Genomic DNA, 22293 nt, shown 5'->3' on the forward strand with positions numbered 1-22293 from the left:
GAACTCCTTCTTGCTCAGGGAAGGTCAGTCTTTGTTCTGTTAAGGCCTTCAACTCACCATATGAGACCCACCTACATTATGGAGGGTCAACTACTTTATGAACATCCACCACCTTAAATGTAGATCACATTCAAAAACCACTTTCACAGAAACATCCTAAATAATGCTTGACCAAATATCTGGGCACTATGATCCACCCAACTTGACTCATAAAATTAACCATCAGCAGTCTATCATCCCCAATCAATGTGAAACCTAAATGCATCTCCTTAAATCACATTTAATCCTTAAATGAAGACTCCAACAAGATCCTACTTCAGCCTCCCTTGAAATAACTATTCTGTGCATGGCTAGAAGTGCATGAACTGTTTCCCCAGAAGAATTCCTTGGAATTTACTCTTCTTGATATTCCCTAACTTAAGTACTGTTAGGTAAAGTTAATGTTACTTAGGATATAGAGGTAGTAAATCTCATGTTACATGTTGAGATATGTAAATAAACACACATAAAACATATGCATAACAAAATGAGGAAGACCTTCTTATGATAGATACAATCCTCACTTCCATAGCTGGTGTTATGGTTTGGATGTGAGGTGTCCCCCAAAAGCTCATATGTGAGACAATGCGGGAAGTTTCAGAGGAGAAATGATTGGGTTGTAAGAGTCTTAACCCAATTGGTGAATTAATCCCTGAAGGGATTAATTGAAGCGGTAGGGTGTGACTGGAGGAGATTGGAACTGGAGTGTGTCTTTGGGTATATATTTTTTATCTGGAGAGTGGAGACTCTCTCTGCTTTCTGATGATGTGAACTGCTTCCCTCTGCCATGCTCTTCTGCCATGATGTTCTGCCTCACCTGGATCCCCAAGGAATGGATCCAGCCTTCTGTGGACTAAGACCTCTGAAACTGTGAGCCCTCAAATAGACCTTTCCTCCTCTATAATTGTGCTGGTCAGATATTTAGTCACAGCAGTGATAAGGCTGACTAAAACAGCTGGTTACGTGATCATAGTTGGTATTTATAACTTTTTTCTACTACCCATCCTGTTATCCCTTTTACCCTAAGCAAGCACCTTACCTGATTGTGGTTCTTTTCCTGGTGGGTGACCCAAATCTTTATTCCTGATTGGTCTGGACCATTAGTAGTCTTGCCTGGAGTAGGCTGCCAAAGTTTTCCATTTATTTTAATAAAAGGTAATGGAAATCCTAAGAGATGCCATAAGGGATCTCCCGTATTTCAGACACACTCTTCCTGGCCTCTCTAGTATCATTCTAGTCATCCTGCCTAGTCAGTATCAACCACCCCAGCTGACACAGTAACTTGCTTCTTTGCCTGTTGACTTAGAGGTATGAGAATACAAAGTAACCTTGTGGCAGTTTTAATTTCTAAAACAACAGAATCGTTCTTGTGTCTCCTATTGGAAGAACTCCCCTTTGGAGCAAAAACCTCTAAGCCAGCAGATCATAAAGGCACAGGAATAGGAAATAAAAATTTTGCCAGTGGGCAATTTACTTGTGTCTTTCTATTTCTATCCCTGATTCCTGGACTCACAATCCTGGTTGTTTGCTTGAGGTTGCTCTATTGGTCTGATCTGTATAATTCTAGAAGTTTGATGACCTTTTGATTTTATCCCATCTCTGTCAGCTTCAGTCCAAGATAGCAGCATTTCTGCTGTTTGGATTTTTAGATTCAAGAGTATCTAATAATCTCTCTATTATATTATTGTTCCAGGAAGTGTATTAGTCAGCTTTTTGTTACCATAATGAAATACTGACATAGGTCACTTATGAAGAAAAAGTGGTTTATTTAGTTCACAGTTTTGGAAGCTAAACAGAGCATGGGCTCTGTGGTGAGGACTGTCCCTTGGCTGCATCACCTCATGGCACAGACAGCGATAGTGGGAGAAGGCGTACAGGAACAGACAAGTGATTACATTTGGAACCAGCAACAGAGAGGAAGGAGGAACCAGGCTTGCTTCTTTTATAACAACCCTCTTGCAAGAACTCAAGGGGTTGCATGGGAATTATCTCATACCTGCCCCCGCAGTGAACTAAGGACCTCTAGGTAGTCCCCTTCTCTTAAAAGTTCCACCACCTCCCAATAGGGCCACCTTGGAAATATGAACCTTTTGGGGGGGTATAATTATGTCACATCCAACTCACTCTTGGATCCTTAGTCTCAGATGTTTCAGACACTGAAGAATACAAATTACACACCTGATATTGACTGGATTTATAAGACAATTTTTAAGATATTTATCTTTTTAAAACACGTTATTCATTAGAACCTGATAAGTGCTTGTCAGAAGTGGATATATGAATTTCTTTTGATCACTGATTCCTCTCTCTCTCTCTCTCTCTCTCTCTGTCCCTCCCTCTCTGCCTCCCTCCCTCTCTCTCTCTTTGTCTATTCATATTTACCTAGCACTTAGCCTTAAGATCTCAAGATTTTGGCCTAAGTAAATGCCATAGTCCACTTTGTACATGACATTTTTTACACATAAAGAGCAGAGATTTAGAGGGAAGTGAGTGGGCCTTTGAAGAGTGGAGAAGTTCCCAACAGACACCAGTGTTTCACATTATAAAACATCAGGAGAAGTTGAACCTAAGGAAAAGTCACGTGGATATGTCATTTTATGTTGTCCACAATAGCTGTCTAGCGCAAGGAGATGGCTGGAGTCACAGGAGTGAAAAGGGTATGAGAGACAATGGTTGCCAAATTGCAACAGTCACTATAAACTTTTAGAGATTTGGAGTGGACCAGATTAACTCTGACTACTCAAAACTGCATGGAGATGTGTTCCCAGGGCAAACGGAATGGCAGATTTTTGTGGGATTGTATTTGAGGTCATTCCATCATGAAAAAAACCAGATAAATTCAGACAAATAATTTTCCCACAGTCACAAGGCTGTTAAGACAATATATTCCCCTTTAGTAAAATGGCCAAAAGAAACCATAAAATTTTACAAAAAACTTTTATAACACAACTTAAATAATTTAAAAAATCAAATAGTCAGAGAACAGAAAAGAAATAGAAAAATTATTGGACTAAAAGCTTGGATAGAGGCAAAAGAAATATAATAAACATAACTGAAAACAGACAGGAATGTGGTACATAGAACATACAAAATGAAATGAAGAATAAAAAATATAAGAATGATAATAGAGAAATCGATACATATGGAACCCAAGGAGATCCAACATAAACATAATTGGTGTTCAAGTAGATGTTGGAACCAAAGGAACATGTTTTTAAGGTATAATAAAAGAAATATTTCTGATAAATGTGCAGGTCAAAAAGACCCTAGTGATACTGATTACAGAATGATCTGTAGCAGCACATCCTGATAGTTACCAGCATTTCAAAAACAAAGGAAAAAAATAAATAGGCTATCTTTTGTTCAATGTGTATTTTTGCACCTTTGTTGAGAATCAGATGGTTGTATCTGTGTTGGTTTTCTCTGTGTGTTTTATTTTATTTCATTGATCTGTGTGTCTGCTATTTTGTCAGTACCATGCTGTTTTTGTTACTATGACTCTATAGTATAATTTGAAATCTGGTAAGGGAATATGGGAGTGAAACTGATCAAATTAAAATGCTATATGCATGTGTGAATATGCCACAATGAAATTCACCACTCTCTGTAGTTAAAATGACTCAATAAAAATTTAGGAATAAAAAACCAGTAACCTTAGGTCATTCCTCAGCCCATTTTTATAAATTAAGTTTGGATCACATGCTGCCCTTTTTTTTTTGCATATTGTCTGTGGCTTATTTGCCTACAAAGGCAGAGTTAAACAGTTGAGACAGAACACATACAGTCTGCAAAGCCCCAAATATGCATTATTTGATGCTTTACAGAGAAAGTTTACCTACTCCTGACTTAGACTATTACCAGTTTATGAAAGTACTAAAACCACCTCTTATTTTATAGTTATAATTATATATTGTTATTTGTGGATTGATTGGGCTATTGTATTGCCTCAGTTTATTTTAAAACCATATCATTGAGAAGTAAAGCAGAAACACAGAAACTTACAAAAAATATTCTAAGGGAGTTAAAATATTGCCCAACAATTTCATACTAGCCAAGCTGTCCTTCAAATATGAAGGTGATAACCCATTCTCAAGCATACATAGGAGTAGTGAATGTAGAACTCACTAGTTCTCCTAGAAAAAGCTGCTTGATAGAAACTTAATAAATTGCTCAAAACAGCCAGGCGCAGTGGTACCTGCCTATAATCCCAGCGGCTTGGGAGGCTGGGGCTGGAGGATTTTGAGTTCAAAGCCAACCTCAGCAAAAGCAAGGTGTTAAGCAACTCGGTGAGACCCTGTCTGTACATAAAATACAAAATAGGGCTGGGAATGTGGCTCAGTGGTCCTGTGCCCCTGAGTTCAATCCCTGGTATCCCCCCAAAAAAGTATTTCAAAACTGCAAAACTACAGCTAAAAGATGCCAGTGGTTACTATTGAATTCATTTGAATATTAAACTAGGACAAAACAGTGAAGGAATTATCATCAGAGGAATCATCTAAATTTTATGAATATTGGTAATGATAGTGTAATAATACAACTGACAAAAATAAAAATAAAGATGGTGGTGCAGATTGGGTGTGTAAGTGTGGAAATGTGATGATCTTTTACATAAATGGCAGTAGATACTATACCAAATACTATTTTTATCTATCATCCATCTATTGTGTAACCTTTCACTTATCCATTTTACCTAGGCATAAAGAGATAGCCAGAATAATTTAGATTAGCTATTAATGGTTATTGTTTCTGGGGCATAGGGTTTGGTGTCATTTTTTTTACTACTTGATATTTTTCTATACAGTTTGTATGATTAGTTTGTATCATTTTTATAACACCAAATTTCCTGTTTAATACTTTGCACAGTTCTATTTTGTTCTGTATTTTGTATAAAGGTTGAGCATATGGATTCTGGAATGACCTCCTGCAGTGCCAGTCTTACCACTTACCAGTTATTTTTCCTTCAGCAAAGTACTAAATGACTTAATGCCTTGGTTACCATGCACATAAAATGGGAATGTTGCTGGTAACTATTTCTTTGGGTTGTCATAATCATTAAGTGAATTAATATATGTAAAGTGTTTGACACATAGAAAGTGCTAGGTGAATGTTGGCTAGTATTGTTGATGTAGCAGTAATTTTCATGATCAGCAATTTTAGAAGATAATAGAAAATGAAATAGAAAATAGAAAATGAAAGTCAGATTGTACAGTATCTGAACTTATCTATGGGTGAATTACTCATTATTCTTTGACTCTCTTAAATATAATTAATCTTGTTATTGAATTTGCCATGAATTGAAATAAAGTGACCCCAAAAGGTGACCAGTTTGTCTTAAACTCTCACTTGAAATCAAGGCACTTAAAGGGTGTGGTTGATATGTAAACAGGCAATTATAATTTAGGCCTTGTGTGCCTTGCTAAGTTTGGATTTTTTTTACAGTCTACCGAGAGTCAGTGAAGGGTTTTAAGCATGAATAGAGACAAGAAAACTTGTTAGGGGATGATTTCAGGTCAAAAGTGAATATAACTTAAACTAATTTTGTAATGAAGAAGAGAGAAATCCATTAAAGGACTATAAAGGAAGAGGATGGGACCAGGTGAATGAATGTGAGCTGGAAAGAAGAGTGAAGAGTCATGGATAGTATTCAGATTTATGGCTTGGGTAACTTGGCTAATGTTACCTCTAAATGATACAGAGGGAATACAGGTGAAGGGCTGGTAAAGGAAACCTGAACTTCATAAGGGGAGGGACAAAGTCAGACATTCAATGCCTAAGCCAGTACCAGGCTCAAGGTAGGCAGACAACAAACATTAATTACATGAATGAATGGTGAGTTCAGTTATGATTGTGTAGACATTGTTCTGTGGGAAATCCAAGTGGCAATGGCAACTAGTCAATTGGATATTCACATCTAAAGTTTAGGATAAAGATGTGAGTGAGGTATATATAATATTTAGAATATTCAGTAACTGAAGTCATGGATAATGCTTGAGAAATTTGGTGGGAGATAAAAGTGAAGAACAAAAACAGAATCCTTTTGAAACCAGCTTTTAAGGAGAATAAATGGACAAAAGGAAAGTTACCCATAAAGAAAGTGAGGAGAATCAGCCAATGATCTGGGATGAAAACTAGAAGAGTAGACTGTTGAAAAAAACTCAAGGAAGGCAGTGTTCAAAGGAGAGAAATTGATAAAATGTAAATTTTAGAGATAACCTTTAAAGTTAAGAAGCAAAATATTCCTTTCTATGCAACAACTTTTGTATTTGTGATATTATTTTCCCACAAGTGTTTTTATAAACACACTAAAACAGTTTCAGAAAACAGTATTTTGAGTTTGGTAAGAACTGGGCATGTTTCTCAGACATGGTTATTATTGCTGGAATTGTAGGATTTATTGCATCTTTGAGTTTTAAGTTAGATGTAAGGAAATGATAAACACTTCTCCCGTATGTAAGTTTTATATAATTCATGGTTTAAGAACTCATTTTAATGACCAGCAATTTCATGATTTGGTGATGTGGCTGTAGATAAAACTTAGGTCACATATCAGAATAAACATGCAAACTCTTAACACTGTTTTATTAACTTTATGTAATAGACTACAAAAGCAGCTCTCACTCCCTAATATATTTCTCAGTAAGAATAAGAAATGTCATCTTAACAATAACTATTAGATTACTGAGTCAAAAGTGGTTTTGATGAAAGCAGGATTCTGTAAAACTCCATTGGTTTTTCTTCAGAGCTTCAGACTATTGCTTTCAAAACTCAATGTAAATGGTTTCATATTAATTATGCCTCACTGTAGAATCTAAAACAGCATAGTAGGTATCCTAAAGTACTAAGTTTATGTAAAAGTAAATTTATTCATGTTGAATTTTCCCTTCTTGTTGACTTTTAATGTCTCTATTTGATATGTGAAGAATTCATCTGGAGGTAATTTGGCCTTCAAGTATATAAAATCACACCAACATTGCAAAAAACCATTAACACTTGTGTTTTGGGGAGCATAATTTTCTAATAAAGCACTATAAAATTTCAAACATCTGAAAGTATTGAAGCCAAAAACTCCAGAAATATCTGTGATTTATTGTCCACACCTCAGGATTTTTATTGTTTTTTAAATATATTTCATTTTAACTTTTACTTTGAAGTAGCATTGGACTTAACAGAAAAGTTGCAAAAACAGAGTACAGAGGGTTTGCATATACTTTTTACCTAGTTTCCCTTACTCTTCACGTCCTACATAGACATAGTAAGATTATAGAAATCTAGCATTGTTCAAGTCCAGGTTTTTGACTTTGAAGAGTGTTTTAAAGTTCTCTTCACATGAATTTTGGTCATTGGCTAATAACTTCATTGGTATTATTTAATCATCTTTATTGATGGGATAAGAGTTATTTTTCCTCTACCTTTGTTGAGAAAAAAAAAAAAAAGTTCATCAGTTCTCTGTTACTGTAACAAATATTTGAGAAAATCAGCTCACACAGAGAAGAGGTTTATTTGACTTATGGTTTTGGAGGTCTCAGTTCATGTTTGGTGGTTCTTTTGCTTATGGATCCATGACAAGGCCTCCATCATGGCAGCAATGCTTGGCACATAAGCACATTCACCTTCTATCCAGGGGCATGTCCTACAGTTCTCCGAAGGGCATGCCCCTACTGACCTAAAGCCTCCCAAAAGGTCCCATCTCCTAAAGGTTCTACCACTTCCCCAACAAGGCTATGGACTGGGGACTAAGCCTTAACAAAGGACCTCTACAGGATATTCCAGATCTAAACTTCAGCAACCATTGTGTCCTTTCAACAGTTTGTCTTTATGACACTACTGAATTTTGTATATCAATTCTCTGTCCTGCTACCTTGAAGAATTCTCTTATTGTTTTGTGTCATTTTGTTGTTCATTTTCTAGGACAATGGTTGACAAACTATGGTTTATGGGTCAGATCTTGTTTTTGTAAATAAATATTGATTCTAACATAGTAGCCCTCATTTGTTTATACATTATCTTTGGCTGCATTTGTGCTATAATGGCAGAACTGAGTAGTTGCCATGGAAACTGACCCACAAAAATTCCTATCAAAATCTTTATAGAAAACATCTGCTGAACTCTGCTCTAGTGTATTCCAAAGAAATTTTTATTCCTTTACAAAATATTATTCTTTAGATTTATTTGTTTTCTAATTTCATTAGCTAATTCCCTAGAAATATAGTGTTGGATAGTACTAGAGGTAGTGACTCTCTCTGTCTTGCTCTTGATTTTAATAGAAATGCCTTTAGTGTTTCCCTATGAAGTAAAATAAAGGCTTTAGTTCCATTACATATATTATATATGTGTATATACTATATATATCATATTAAAAAGTATCTCTTGATTTTTATTTCTAAAATTTCTTAAACTCAGCAATAGGTGTTGCATTTTGTCAAAGGCTATTTGGGCACTTACTGGAGGTTATGTTTCTTATGTTCCCCTATGATATTCATTATATTGATTAATATAGTGAATGGTAATAATGCCTTTCCAAACTTTGAACCAGCCTCAGGATCCAGGAATAATTCTCACTTGGTTAGGGTATACTGTTTTCTTAAGGTCATGCAGGACTCTATTTGTTACTATTTTACTTTGTATTTTTAGAATATTTATTGGTAGTACTAGTATGTAGTTTTTTTCTGGTTTGGAGTTTTATTTTCAACTCTCTTTATCAAATCTAGATATCAGTGTTATACTTGTTTTGCAAAAGGAATAAAGACATTTTCTTTTATTTCCTATACCCTGGAATGACTTATTGAGCTATGTATTATCTGGGCTTTGAAAATTTGGTAGAAGTTGCTTATGCATCTGTGTGAGTCTACCAGTTCCTTAGTTCTTTTCTTAGTCATTTAAACAGTTTGTGTGTTTTTTTCCCTAATCGGGTTAGCTATAGTTCTTTTTTGTTTCTTTTTCTGAAAAAGATTATTTTTTAAAATGTCTATTTATTTATTTTTCTCAGAACTAGGGGTTAAGCCCAGGGATACTTTCCTACTGAGCTGTGTGTATCCCCAGCCCTTTTTATTTTTTATTTTGAGTCAGGTTTCACTAAGTTGCTAAGGCTGGCTTTGAACTTGCAATCCTCCTGCCTCAGCTTCCCGAGTAGCAGGAATTACAGGTGTGTGCCACCTGCCCTGCTAAGATTATTTTATTAATTGGATGTGCTTTTATTATTATTATTTTATTATTTTATTTATTGTTATTTATTTTATTATTATTTTATTAATTGGATGTTCTTGTACTGCATAATTTCTTCTTTTATCTTTATTGCTACCTAATTGCTTTCTTTTGGTTTATTTTCTATTTTTCAAGTTAGGAAATTATTTAAATTCTTTTTGAAAATACTAAACATAGTTTGTGCTTTGAGTTTTATAGTGCTTTTATTGTCATCATTTTTAAGAAGTTCCTTCATTTTAGTTTGTATTTCTCTTTCTGGTCCAGGAGTTGTTGAATACATTTTTTTTTAAATTCCAAAAGGAAGATCCTTTTTTAAAAATTTTTATTTTTTTGGTATTAAATGACTGTTTAAATGACTAAGAAAAGAACTTAGGGGCCCTCAAACACTGAGCTACATCCCCAGCCCTATTTTGTATTTTATTTAGAGACAGGGTCTCACTGAGTTGCTTAGTGGCTCACAGTTGCTAAGGCTGACTCTGAACTTGTGATCCTCAGCCTCCAGAGCTGCTGGGATTACAGGCATAGACCACTGCTCCTGGCTTTATTTTTAATTTTTTAAAAAATATTTTTAGTTGTAGATGGGCACAGTATCTTTTATTCATTTTTTTTAGTGTTGTGCTGAGGATAGAACCCAGTGCTTGACACATGCGAGGCAAGTGCTCTACCACTGAGCTCCAACCCCTGTCATATTTTTAATTTTTGTTAGATACTTACATTATACTGAATTTTGGTCAGAGAATGTAGATTATTTTTTCTATTTTTAAGGTGCTTATTGATGTTTTCTTTATGTCCTAATAGATAAAGAATTTTTGTGAATGCTCTACAGATAATTGGAATGAAGATGTATTCCTATCAATAGAGTACAGTTGATATATCCTTAAGATGGACTACGTTAGTTAGGTGTTCTCTCTCTCCTCATTATTTTATGTGCATTTGACCTGTGTGTTGAAAATGGCATAATAAAATCTCTTAGTAGTGTACTTCTAATCTGTGTCTTCTTACATTGCATGACGTTTTTGCTTCTGAAAGACCACAGCTGTATAATTTGGTCCATAAGTTGCTAATGGCTGTGGATTGTGGTTTTAAATATTTAGTGCTATACTTAATGTATTTTGTCCTGTTTTCTATTTTATGTGCTATCAGATCTTTAACCCTTGCTTTCTTTTTATTTCCATTTACCTGTTATATCTGCCTTTTTAGTCTTTCTAAATCCCTTTAAGTGTGCCCTTGTATACAGGATAAAGATGGGTCTTGCTTTGGGAGCTACATTAAACACACTTTTCGTTTTAATAAGTCAGTTAAACCCATTCACATTTATGAATAAAATGTTTGGTCTCAACCATGTGTTTTTTTTTTTGTTTTTTTTTTTTTTTTTGTAGTGCTGGGGATCGAACCCAGGGCCTTGTGCTTGCAAGGCAAAGCACTCTACCGACTGAGCTATCTCCCCAGTCCTCAACCATGTCTTAATATTTTAAAATTATTTTCATTTTATTGCATTCACTATGATTCTTTATCAGATTTGTAATCTTTGCACTTCAAATTTTCCTGTTGTTATTTAGAACGGTTTGCATTTTTGTTCTGGTGGTTCTGTTTGCACTTACAAAATTTTCTAATGCCCTTATTCTCCTTTTGTTTTAACTTAGTCACTCGCTATTTAGTTTTTCCATTTTTATTGGTACCTTTTAATCCACAGTTATCAGTAGGCTTATCCTATTTTCCTGTCTCCTTTTCCTCCCACATTTTTAGTGCATCATTTCTATTTTGTCAATGTAACATTTGAACATTATCATTCTATTCTGTCCTCTGCCTTTGTTTTAATCTTAGATTGACAATTATATTAATAGGCACAAACATCACCATCATCATCATTATCATCTTCAGTGTTTGGCTGAAGTTTTACTATCATCTTTTAATTGTTTGGAGCTTGTCTTCCAGTAGAATCTTCAAGAACAGACCCTGACTTACTTGCTCAAGATTACAGAAGTTCCTAATAGATCGAAATGATTTTTCTATAAAAACCTGGAAGACAGCGTTGCTAGATATAACATCTTTGGTTCTCACTTTCTTTCATAACATTTTCTTCATAACAGACAACTTTTGTTGAAATGCCTGATGTTAATCTAATTTTTTCTTTGTAGGTTATTTGACCTTTTTGTCTGGGGGTCTTGAGGATTTTTTCCTTTATCTTTATAATCTAATAATTTATTAGATTATATCAGACTTGAAGGCTCTGCTATCTCACTATTGGTTGACCTAAAGTATAGCTCACACAGGAAAGGTAAGATAAATGCTTCATTCTTCCTTTAAAAAAATCAACTTTTAGATATATGAATTGTCAAGGTCAATATTGATAAAGGCTTCTTTAAAAAGTTATTATAAACTCATATATCTTCATGCTTTATTCAGTCTCCATTTTATGCAAAATACCTGGTCATATATGATTTAAAACATGCTGAAATCCCAATGTCCTGAGTTTTTCACCACAACAAATAACCTCAAGATTTAAAGGTCAGCTTCAAGTCTAAGGAAGTACTTGCTATAAAAGAGTTAGATTTCCTTTAGAAGGAAATCAGGGCAAAGTGATTTTATTAATGTTCCAAAATGCCTAGGATTCTAAGAAGTATTACCTAACCATTTACTTTAAACTATACACTAATTTCCCACAATTTATCCTATAAAATATTTTCCCTCCACACATTGTAAAATAAACATTTGTTGAACTGATTGTTACATGCTCCAGTGTTATGTGATCATGTAATGAAAGACTCTTTTATAAAACATATACACAAGGATAGAATTAAAATTTACCACGGAATCTGTAACTCCAAATTTTCTGTCCTCTGTGGTTTAAGCATAATTATGTTACATTTACATAGTTTTTTAAAGACTTTTTACATGGGCTTATTTGTTCTTTTTAAGAAGGAAAAAAAAGTAAAGCTATGCTTGTTTGTATACAGAAGGGATTTAATCTCTTTGTGGCTTCCCAGATATCCCTTTTGCCATAGAACCAGCGTCTGCGACCTTTCAGGGTTTATACAAGGCACAGAATGTGTGTTTTGCCTCTTTGTCTCAATGACAACATCTTTCCTTCCAGTCACATTTCTTTTGTCTTTCATCTGCATGCTTTTTAAAACATGCAGATTTAACTGAGATACAAAAATGTGAAATGAAAAGCTTTAAATGAATCATTCACTCTTCTGAAACTTATTTTAGGACATGTTCTAGGGATTTTGTTATTTGAGCATCATGTTGTTTTTATTTTACCGCATTGTATATCTCAACCGGTTAACTGTAATATATACTTAGTTTAATAGCTGCATAAATGAGCTCCTCAGTACTATTTCTTGTGTGAGAGCACATGTGTATGTCGGTTTACAATGAAACAAAAACAACATTTTAAAACTGTGAATTAGTGAAGTATATAATACACACAAAGTAAAGTACAAAGTGAAAACGAATACATCAGTAAGCTCTCCAAGCCAAGAATTGTGTCTGTGATCATATCGAGTCCCCTAGTTGTCTCTTCTCATCATAACCCATCCAATGTACCTCTCTTTACTCTGCAGATTGTCCTTTTCTTGCCTTTCATGGTTATCAATATCTTGCTTTGTTTTCATAATTTTATACTTAGGCATGCATCCCTGTAAACTATAGTTTGGTTTCAATTTGGAGTATATTTGAATGGACAGCATATAGTATGTGCTTGTGTTTTCTGATTTATGTTTTTCAAAATTAATGAGTTGTTTTTGCATTTAACCATTCAGTTTGATGAGTTTTAGCAGTTACATACACTCATATAACTGTCAACCAAAAGTAGATGCAGAGCATTTCCTTTACCTTGGAAAGTTGTCTCATGCTGTCTTCCAGTCAATCCTCATGTCCACCCCAAGAAACTACTTTTTATTTCCATTACTGCATATTAGTTTTGTATAGTCTTAGCATTGGATTCTTGGATACATAGTAAATTTTTCACTACGAGAAACTTTCAAATAATGCACAAAAGTGATTGTACGATTTTACAATCCCACTTTAGTGTTATCAGTCTTCTTTAAAATTAGTCAGTCTAATAGGATCAAATGGTATGCCATTTTATTTTCATTCTCTGATAATTAATGACATTAATTTTTCATGTACTATTACCCATATGTATATATTCTTTTGTGATCCATTCAAGGTTTTTATTTAGTTTTAATTGTATTGTCTTTGTTAATTTAAGAAGGTCCTTTACATATTCTGGATACAAATCCATTACTACATATCTGTGCTGTGCAATAACTTCTTCCCAATAAACATTTAGGCTGCCTTTTAGCAAGCACTTGTAATTCAATGAAATCTGATTTATCAGTTTTTCTTTCACAGTTAGTGAATTTTGCTAATTTAAAGTATGGAGTAAAAGGGGGCAAGTTTTTTCATGCAATATTCAATGGTTCAATATAATTTCTTGAAATTATTTTCCTTTTGCTTAACTTGGTGTCTTGGTTGAAATTCAATTGGTTGTCAATGAGTGGGTCTATTTCTGAACTCTTTTTTCCATCAATCCAGTTTTCCTTCCTTCCCTATGCCAGTACTGCACTATCTTGAGTACTATAGCTTTATAATAAGTAGTATAAATCCTCCAAGTTTTTGAGCTTTGGGCTACTCTAGATTTGAATCATTTCATCTAAATTTTAAAAAGTATTAGCAGATTTTAATAATTATTGCTAGGAATCTATAGATCAATTTAGAGAGAATGGAAATCTTTTTAAGAAAATATTTTTAGTTGTTGATGGACACCATGTCTTTATTTTATTCACTCATTTTTATGTGGTGCTAGGATCAAACCCAGTGCCTCACATATGTTAGGCAAGCGCTCTACCACTGAGCTACAACCCCAGCCCCCAAGAATGGAAATCTTAATGGCACTGAGATTGCCAGTTGATTATGATGGTACACAGTATCTCCATTTACTTGGATTTTCCATTTCTTTCTGCAATACTTTGGTACTTATCAATATAGAAATCCTACTCATTTTTTGTCATATTTTGCTAGTATCTATTTATGCTATTGTAATTGGTAATTAATTTTAACTATTTTCCAGTTTGTTTTAAACAATAGATATATAATTTATTTTTAATATTTTTATATATTCAGACATACCTTTATGTATTCTTGCAACTTTGCTAACTTTGTTTTTTCTAATTTTTTGTAGATACCATAGAGTTTTCTACATATAGAATTGTGTTATCTGCAAATCATAAGAGTTTTCTTTCCTTCCCTCTTCCCTAATCTTTACACAATTTTTTCTTTTTCTTATTAAACAGGAGAGTACCTTTGTTACAGTGAAGTTAGTGCAAACATCTTTCTGCCATTACTGACCTCAGGGAAAAAGCATTTAATTATTCAACATTAAGTATGAAGTTACCTACTTGATTTTTGGTTGTGGTTCTCTGCTTCTCTGAAAACAAGTTTTTTAGTTTCCACACAAGATTAAGAACATGCTGTATTTATCTTACTGTGCCTGACTTATTTCACTTACTATAGTATCTTCCAGTTCCATCCACGTAACTGCAAATTACAGTTCATTCTTTTTATGAATAATTTGTATATTAAAGATGATTTTATTTATTCCTAGTGCAAGCTTTATTTTCAAATATAAATGAATTTTAGATTGAATAAAATGCTTTTTCTGCCTCTCTTGAGATAATCAGATGGTTTTTATTTTGTTCTGTTAATAAGGTGAATTACATTGATTGATTTTGGAAGGTTGAACCAGTCTTTCTTTCCTTTGAAGAAATCATTCTGACTTTGTCGTTTTACCCTTTCAATGTATTTTGCATTCAGTTTGTTGGTGTTTTGGATTTTGTGTTTATTTTCATGAGTTACATTGGTCTGTGGTTTTATTTTCATATAATATCTTTGTCAAGTTTTAGAATTAGGCCTCATAAAACAGGTTGAGAAATTATTTTTCCTCTATTTTCCTGATAAATCTTGTGTAGGATTATCTCTTAAATTTATGATAGAATTCACTAGCCAAATCTTGTGGATTTTGTGGAAAGAGTTTTTATTATTTATTTTTTAAAACCACAAATGCTTTTTTTAAGATTAGATATGGCACCATTTAGGTTTTCAATTTCTTCTTGAGTCCATTTTGATCATTTGTGTTGCTCGAGAAATTTACTTCTAGTATCACTGTGTTAGTCTTTGAATCATTCTTTTATCATTTGTAAGTTCTGTAATGATGGTAATTTGTCTTCTTTCTTTCTCTCATAGATCAGTCTATTCTGGGGAATTTTTGACCCATTTTTTAAATAACCTGTGAGCTAAAAATGGCTTTTACCTCTTTAAGTTGTTTCATAAAACAAAGTAGAATATATGACAGTAATCATGTGTAACCAACAAAGCCCATTTACTCTCTGACCCTTTACAGTAAAAGTTTGTCAACCCTTGCTCTAATGGCTTATGAGTTTTTCATCTTTCAAAAAAAAAAAAAACCCAAACTTTGTTCATTTTATCCACTTTAGTCCATTCTCCATTTTATTAATTTTTGTCTTTATTTTTGTTATTTGTTGTCCAATGTGATATTTCAATACATGTATACAGTGTATAATGATTAAATCAAGTTAATTATCATTTCCTTCCTAAACATTTGTCTTTTGGGGTTGGGAAGCTTTGAACTCCTTTTCTCAAGTCTTTTATATGATTATATAACCTATTGTTGTAAACTGTAGTCACTCTACCAAACACCGGAACTTATTCCTCATGTCTAACTAGCTGTACTTTTGATCCATTATCTGACCGCCTTCTATCCCCTCTTACCTTTCCTTCCTACTGTCTAATTATCACTATTTTGTTTCCTACTTCTGTGAAAATGACTTTTTTAGCTTCCACATATGAGTGAGAACATTTGTGTTACTGTATCTGACTTAAAAATTCGTAGGATTTCATTCTTTTAATGGCTAAATAGATTTCCATTGTGTATCTATAACACTTTTTATTTATCCATTCATCCATTGATCCAGTGCTGCAATAAACACAGGAGTGCAGGTATTTCTTTCATTTCTTGCTTGCCTTTATTTATTTTTTTAGCCCTCCTTGAATCCAGGAGTCATTTGTAAATGTTGATTTCCAAAACATCGAGTATTTTCTAGATATCATATTGTCATTGATTTCTAATTTCAAACTGTAGTGTCAGAGAGCATATTTTCTGTGATTTGATTTCTTTCCTATTTGGCTTTATTGCCTGGCCATATGCTTACCTTTGTAAATATAACATTTGCACTATGGAAAAATGTATATTCTGCTGTAGTTTTGTGTTATGTTTTAAAAGCACTGATCAAATCAAATTGATTGTATTGTTCATTTTTTACAAATTTGTTCTATTCTTTCAGTCATGGTTGAAAATTTGTTTATTTCTGCTTTTTTCTTTATTTGTATTACTTTTTCATTGACAGTGAAGAACCAACTTCCATCCTTACTTATTTGATCGTTCTACCTGCATATAACCAATCTTCCGCCCCTTTGCAGATGTTCTTTCCCTGCTGTGGTTCTGATTCATCACGTTGGACTGACTAGCCATGAGATGCTCTCTTCATCCTATTCAGTCTCTTGTACTGGGCTGTGGTTAATCCTCCCCTGGTCTTTTTACCCCTTCACCTTGTTTAGCATCTGACTTCCCATATAAGGCTTCTCCTTTGTGTTGGTCCCTCTCCTCACCTGTCCCAGCTCTGTCCCCAGATGTCAGGCTAATTCTCCTTGGTGATTTTCCCAAAGGAAAAAAAAAAGATTAGATCTCTACCTCCTTACAGAAGATTCAAGTAATTAAAACATTTAAACAAAGTAAATTATAAGAGGTTAAGAGAAGTATTATGTTTTCATTGTCTTGGAGTGTGGCTTTTCTCAACATAGGATGAAATAATTGATAGACTTAACTGCACGACTATTTAAGTGCTGAGGAAGAATGAACAAGAGAGAAAGAGGTGGAAAATCTTTTTTGCTTTCAGTGGCAGTAACCAGAAATTGGTCGTTAAAGGGGAAAAATTAAATATTCATCTTATGATTCATCTCTAATTGATGAAAGGAAACTTTTTATAGAAGAATGTTACTCCTAAATTGGTAGATGGACAGAAATGGAACATCAGTTTATGACTCTGAATAAAATATTTCTTTTAAGCAAGGATAATTATTAGATACTTTTATGACTTAGATATGAGGGGTCCTCCACAAGTTCATGTGTGAGGCAATGCAAGAAGTTTCAGAGGTGAAATGATTAGATTGTGAGAGCTGTAACGTAATCAGTGGATTAGTTCATTGGTATGGATTAAGTGGATAACTGTTGCTGGAGGGTAGGGTGTGGCTAGAGGAGGTATGTCACTAGCAGTGTGCCTTTGAGGTTTATATTTTGTCCCTGGTGAGCAGTGTTCTGTCTGCTCCTGGTTGCCATGTTCTGAGCTGCTTTCTTTCTTCATGCCTTTCTGCCATGATGTTCTGCCTCACCTTGGGCCCATAGTTGGCTCACTCTGGACTGAACCTCTGAAATGCTGAGCCTAAAATAAACTATCCTCCTCTAGTTGTTCTTGTCAGATCTTTTGGTCACAGTTATGTAAAGGTAAAACAGAAAGCAAAACTGTAAAATAGGAAAAGGTTATTGAGACAGGACCATCTTGGGGTGACAAAGTTATGACCTCACAGATAGTTACTCCATGAAAAGGGAAAATTGCATCTTTACAAAGGAGAGATCTGTTGGTCCCCAGTATAATTAAATGACCCAAATGCTCTTTGAGCATTACAAAGAGTTGGACAAATGAACATTTTCTGCCATATGTTGCAATAGCTGACTGTGTGAGTGGTGAGTGAATAATTTTTTCTGATAAAAGAATAGATTATTTTTCTACCGTACCAAAACCCAAACAATCTTGGTATACTTCTCTAGTGACTGTCTTTTCTCTACATTTGGTCACCCAATGTCTCTTTAGAATAATGCATAGAGATAAAAATCACAAAAACTGTGAGGAATTTTCTAAAGCAAAATTCTTTTCTAATTTGTTTTTTTTAAGGATGATCATTTTAATTCTGACATGCATTTATATTTCCCTTTATACTGACTTTCCAACATGGTTTCCAAATCTGTAGATTTCAGTTGCATCTCTTCGTGTTGTGGTTTAAGAACATCATGGGTTTTTGGGTCACTTGATGTTATTCTGCCTGCCATACTTGGTTTGAGCTTTTCTGTTGTCATACGATAGTGTTCATTAGGGTAATTTGCAGCAAATACTGTGAAATTTTTAGAAAACATGCAAAATTATGGTTTCAAAATAGATACATTGGTTTTGCCAGAAGGAAACCCTACCTAACCCTCCCCATGCCCAGGATATGGTCACAAACTGTTCACATTTGTTCACATATGTGGCCTCAACAGTAAGGCGAGCCAGCCAGACTCTGTAACAGTTCTGGCAAATGTTAATGTAACAAGAGAAATCAAGAAACATAACAAGCAGCTGTGTCTTTTTGGTTTGTTTAAAAAAAACAGCTTGAATATGAACATCTAGAGCTGTTATTCTAATAGCCAGGCAGTTTGATTTCCATGATAAAGTTGAAGATTTTGAAAAATGTAATTCAGCTTTGTTTTTATAAAGTCAAGCTATTATTATAAAATTCTGTTGGTAAATGGGAAGAGCTAACCTACTACCAGAAATAAATCGAGAAGAAGATGGTAAAAGAACTAGACAAAAGTGGTTAGACCCATTGAAAATGAACAGTGATATAAATCAATACCATCTATAAACCCATCAGGATATATGCAAAAAACAGTAAAGTCGTAAAGAAATTCTGTGTAAATATTCCTTCAACCCAAAGACAGCTTCAAAGGAAAGTATTACTGGTAAGATACAGAATTTGAACATGTACTTTGGAAGTTGAAGTTCAAAAGGAATGTATTTATACTGGGAAAGATTTTTGATTCTCTGAAAGAGAAGTAAGCCAAAGTGTCCTGTTTCAGATCCATTTAAGAAACATTTGCTGGCCATGGTTTTATGCCCTGTGCATGGTGGGCAATAGATGATTCCTGCTGTGAAAGAAATCACACAGTATTTGAGGAGATAAGAAGTGTGCACATGCGGGTACAAGGCGAAGCAGTGTACTTCAAGTTCCAGCAAAGGGGATGGCAAATTTTTAAAGACATTAAAGAAGGGAGAAACTAGAGGATTTATGATAGAGATGTTTTATGACCTTAAATGACACCTTATTTGAGTAGAAACTGGAGGAGGCATCGGCATCTCTGATAGTTGAGAGAAGAGTTTGTGTAGTCTTGTAAGAGTGTCTTCTCTGTGACCACATGGGGGAACCCCAGGAAAAAATCTATTGTGGCATCATTCTAATAGGTTGCAATGACCCCTCACTAGACTGTCGTTTCCTGAAGGGCAATTGACATACTGTCAGCCCTCATTATTTGTAGATTCTGTATTGATGAACTCATGCCTTCACTGAACTTTATATGAAAACAAAGTTTACAAATATGCCTTCATACTTCCGCTCTCATCTGTGGACATGAGAGAGCAGGGAAAATTTCAGTTTTTCAATTGCCCAGTGTACATGTTCCCAGCTGCGATCAGGAGACACCTTGTCTCCTCATGTCAGCTCTCATCCTGTAAATAATATGCTTTTGACAGTTTTTAGTGCCATGTTTTTCATATTTTTGTGCTTTAGGTTTGTGGTTTAGGTTTGTGATTAGGTTTGTGTATCAGATGACCCCTAAGCATTATCCTGACATGCCGTCCAGTTTTTCTAAGCACCAGAAGACTGTGCTTTAGAGAGGAAATATTTGTGTTCAGGCATGAGGTATAATGCATATGTTTGATGTTAGTGTTTCAACAAAATATTAAAGTGTTTTTAAACAAAAAGAAAATAAGACACATATTGATTGATTGATGAAAGTGTTCAGACAGGAGACTCACAGGAAGAAAATTTTATATTTCCTCTAGTTACAGTGTGGTTCAGTATTTGCTCAGTTAGTGTTAGCAGTGACTTTCTAGAACATAACTACCCTTAGTAATGAGAATTGGCTGTATATGTTATTTCTGTGCCTAGTACTTAGTATTTAGTAGATAGTCAAGGAGTTTTATGAGCAATTACTTGAATTGGGAGGAATAATACAGCTGCCTTAAAATTTTAAATATTGACTCAGGAATTGGGGTTTTAATATCCTACAGGCAGTAGGAAGCCATTGGAGACATTTTTCCCCTGAAAAATTATCTTTTGATTGTGAATTGTTAACAAGCATTGATAGAATGGCATTTGCTGGTAAATGGATGAAGTTGGAAAATATCATGCTAAGTGAAATAGGCCAAGCCCAAAAACCAAAGGCCGAATGCTTTCTCTGATAAGTGCATGACAATATATAACGAGGAGGGGATGCTGGGGGGAAGAGAAGAATGAAGAAACTTTGGATGGTGTAGAGGAAAAAGGGGTGGGGATGGAAAAACAGTAGAATGAAACAGACAGTATTACCCTATATATATGTATGATTACATGAATAGTGTAATCTACATTGTGTACAACCATAGAAATGAACAGTTGTACCCCATTTGTGTATAATGAATCAAAATGTGTCTGTAAAAATAAAAAAAAAATTTTAATGAAAAAAAACCAGAAGAATGGTCTAGATAGTGTCATGGAGTCTGAATATCCCTGGGATCCTCATCATAAGAAGCTTCTGAAGAAGCTCTAAGTTTCTTTAGGAGAGTTAGTTTCACAGGGATTTACAGGATGCCTGGAAAAGAAGAGAGAATGAAAACACAATGGAGCAATCTTGACTTAAGATAGTAAAGACCTGGATTGGATGCTGGCATAGAGAACAGGGAAGCAGGGGCAGGTACTTGAGTTCATGAAGTAGAAACCAGCAGTAAATGATTTCATGCAGAGGCTGGGACGATGGAAGGGCGAGACTAAATTTCAAAGTTTGCTATCCCTGTATTTGTTCGTTTCTGTGTTTGCAATTTTTTTTTTTTTAATAATGTCTTTCTTGTGTCTGGTTATTATTCTATGCTGTGCTGAATCTTCTTTTAGATACTAGTATTGGGGCTACAATCCTCATCCTTTATAGCTGGGCAGCTAATGAATTGCTTAGTATTGGGGGTGAAAGTGGGAAAATAATAGATCTAGTTTTTAAATTAATAATGAATTTTTATAGTTTATTGTGAAATTCTGTCTGGGGAAGGGTGTTCAGGTTTGAGCTATACTTTTTAAACTCTGTGTGTAAAAATGACTTCCACTCTAATGACAATTTATGTCTAACAGTGAATATTTAAATATTCAAAATGCTAAATTTGCTGAAAAATCTGAGAAGGAAGACAATCATTTACATTTTTCACTGTAAAATTTTGTGAAAAAATGCAGAGATGCTGGGATCAGCATTAGTTACATTTTCAGTAGCATATATAAGGCAGTAGCCCTTTTAATTTAAATTTTAAGAGTAAATCCTTCTTTGTGAAGTACCTAGTGTGTTTCTTTATAGTTTGCATACAGAAATAAAACTGTTCTCAAACATGAATTGTCAGAAAGCTATAGGCCTAACAGACGTTTTAGTTAAATTTTCATGTAAAATGCACCTTTTTTTCCTCTTAGAAATCATTTTTTAGAGAGTTTATATCTTACTACAGGCTATTTACATCACTCATTTTACAAGATTATGCAAAACTGATATCCTACTTGGAAGAATAATGCTTTTCTTTTTCTGGCAAACTCATCTCAGGTAATCAAGAAAAGTAGATTTGTTTTAATGTCAGTGTTCAAGGAATAATTTGCATGGCATTTTAAGCTAGTCGAATTTATTCTGTGGCTATAAACTGCATGTGTTTAATTCAAATGGATATTAAAAATCAAAGAAATTCTGATGTTCTTTATCTTTTTTCATCTGCTTTGAGTTTAATATATCTTTTTGAACAAAGCCATGTTTGTGAAGGATATTAAGTTTTGTTTGGCCTTCTCAACTCCAAGTACTCCGTGGACCTTATTGCAAGGTTATGCTCCTGGGACTGATTGATATATAAACAGAAGACAGATGGTGTAGAGATGACTCTG

General features: G+C 34.2%; 1 protein-coding gene across 3 annotated transcripts in view; it reads left to right on the forward strand.

Annotated features, from left to right (window-relative positions):
• Positions 1-22293, forward strand: part of Odad2 (outer dynein arm docking complex subunit 2) — a 189894-nt gene that overhangs the window by 78569 nt on the left and 89032 nt on the right. The window lies entirely within an intron of this gene.

Source organism: Sciurus carolinensis, chromosome 12, assembly GCF_902686445.1.
Source record: "Sciurus carolinensis chromosome 12, mSciCar1.2, whole genome shotgun sequence".
In the NCBI taxonomy this organism is placed as follows: domain Eukaryota; kingdom Metazoa; phylum Chordata; class Mammalia; order Rodentia; family Sciuridae; genus Sciurus; species Sciurus carolinensis.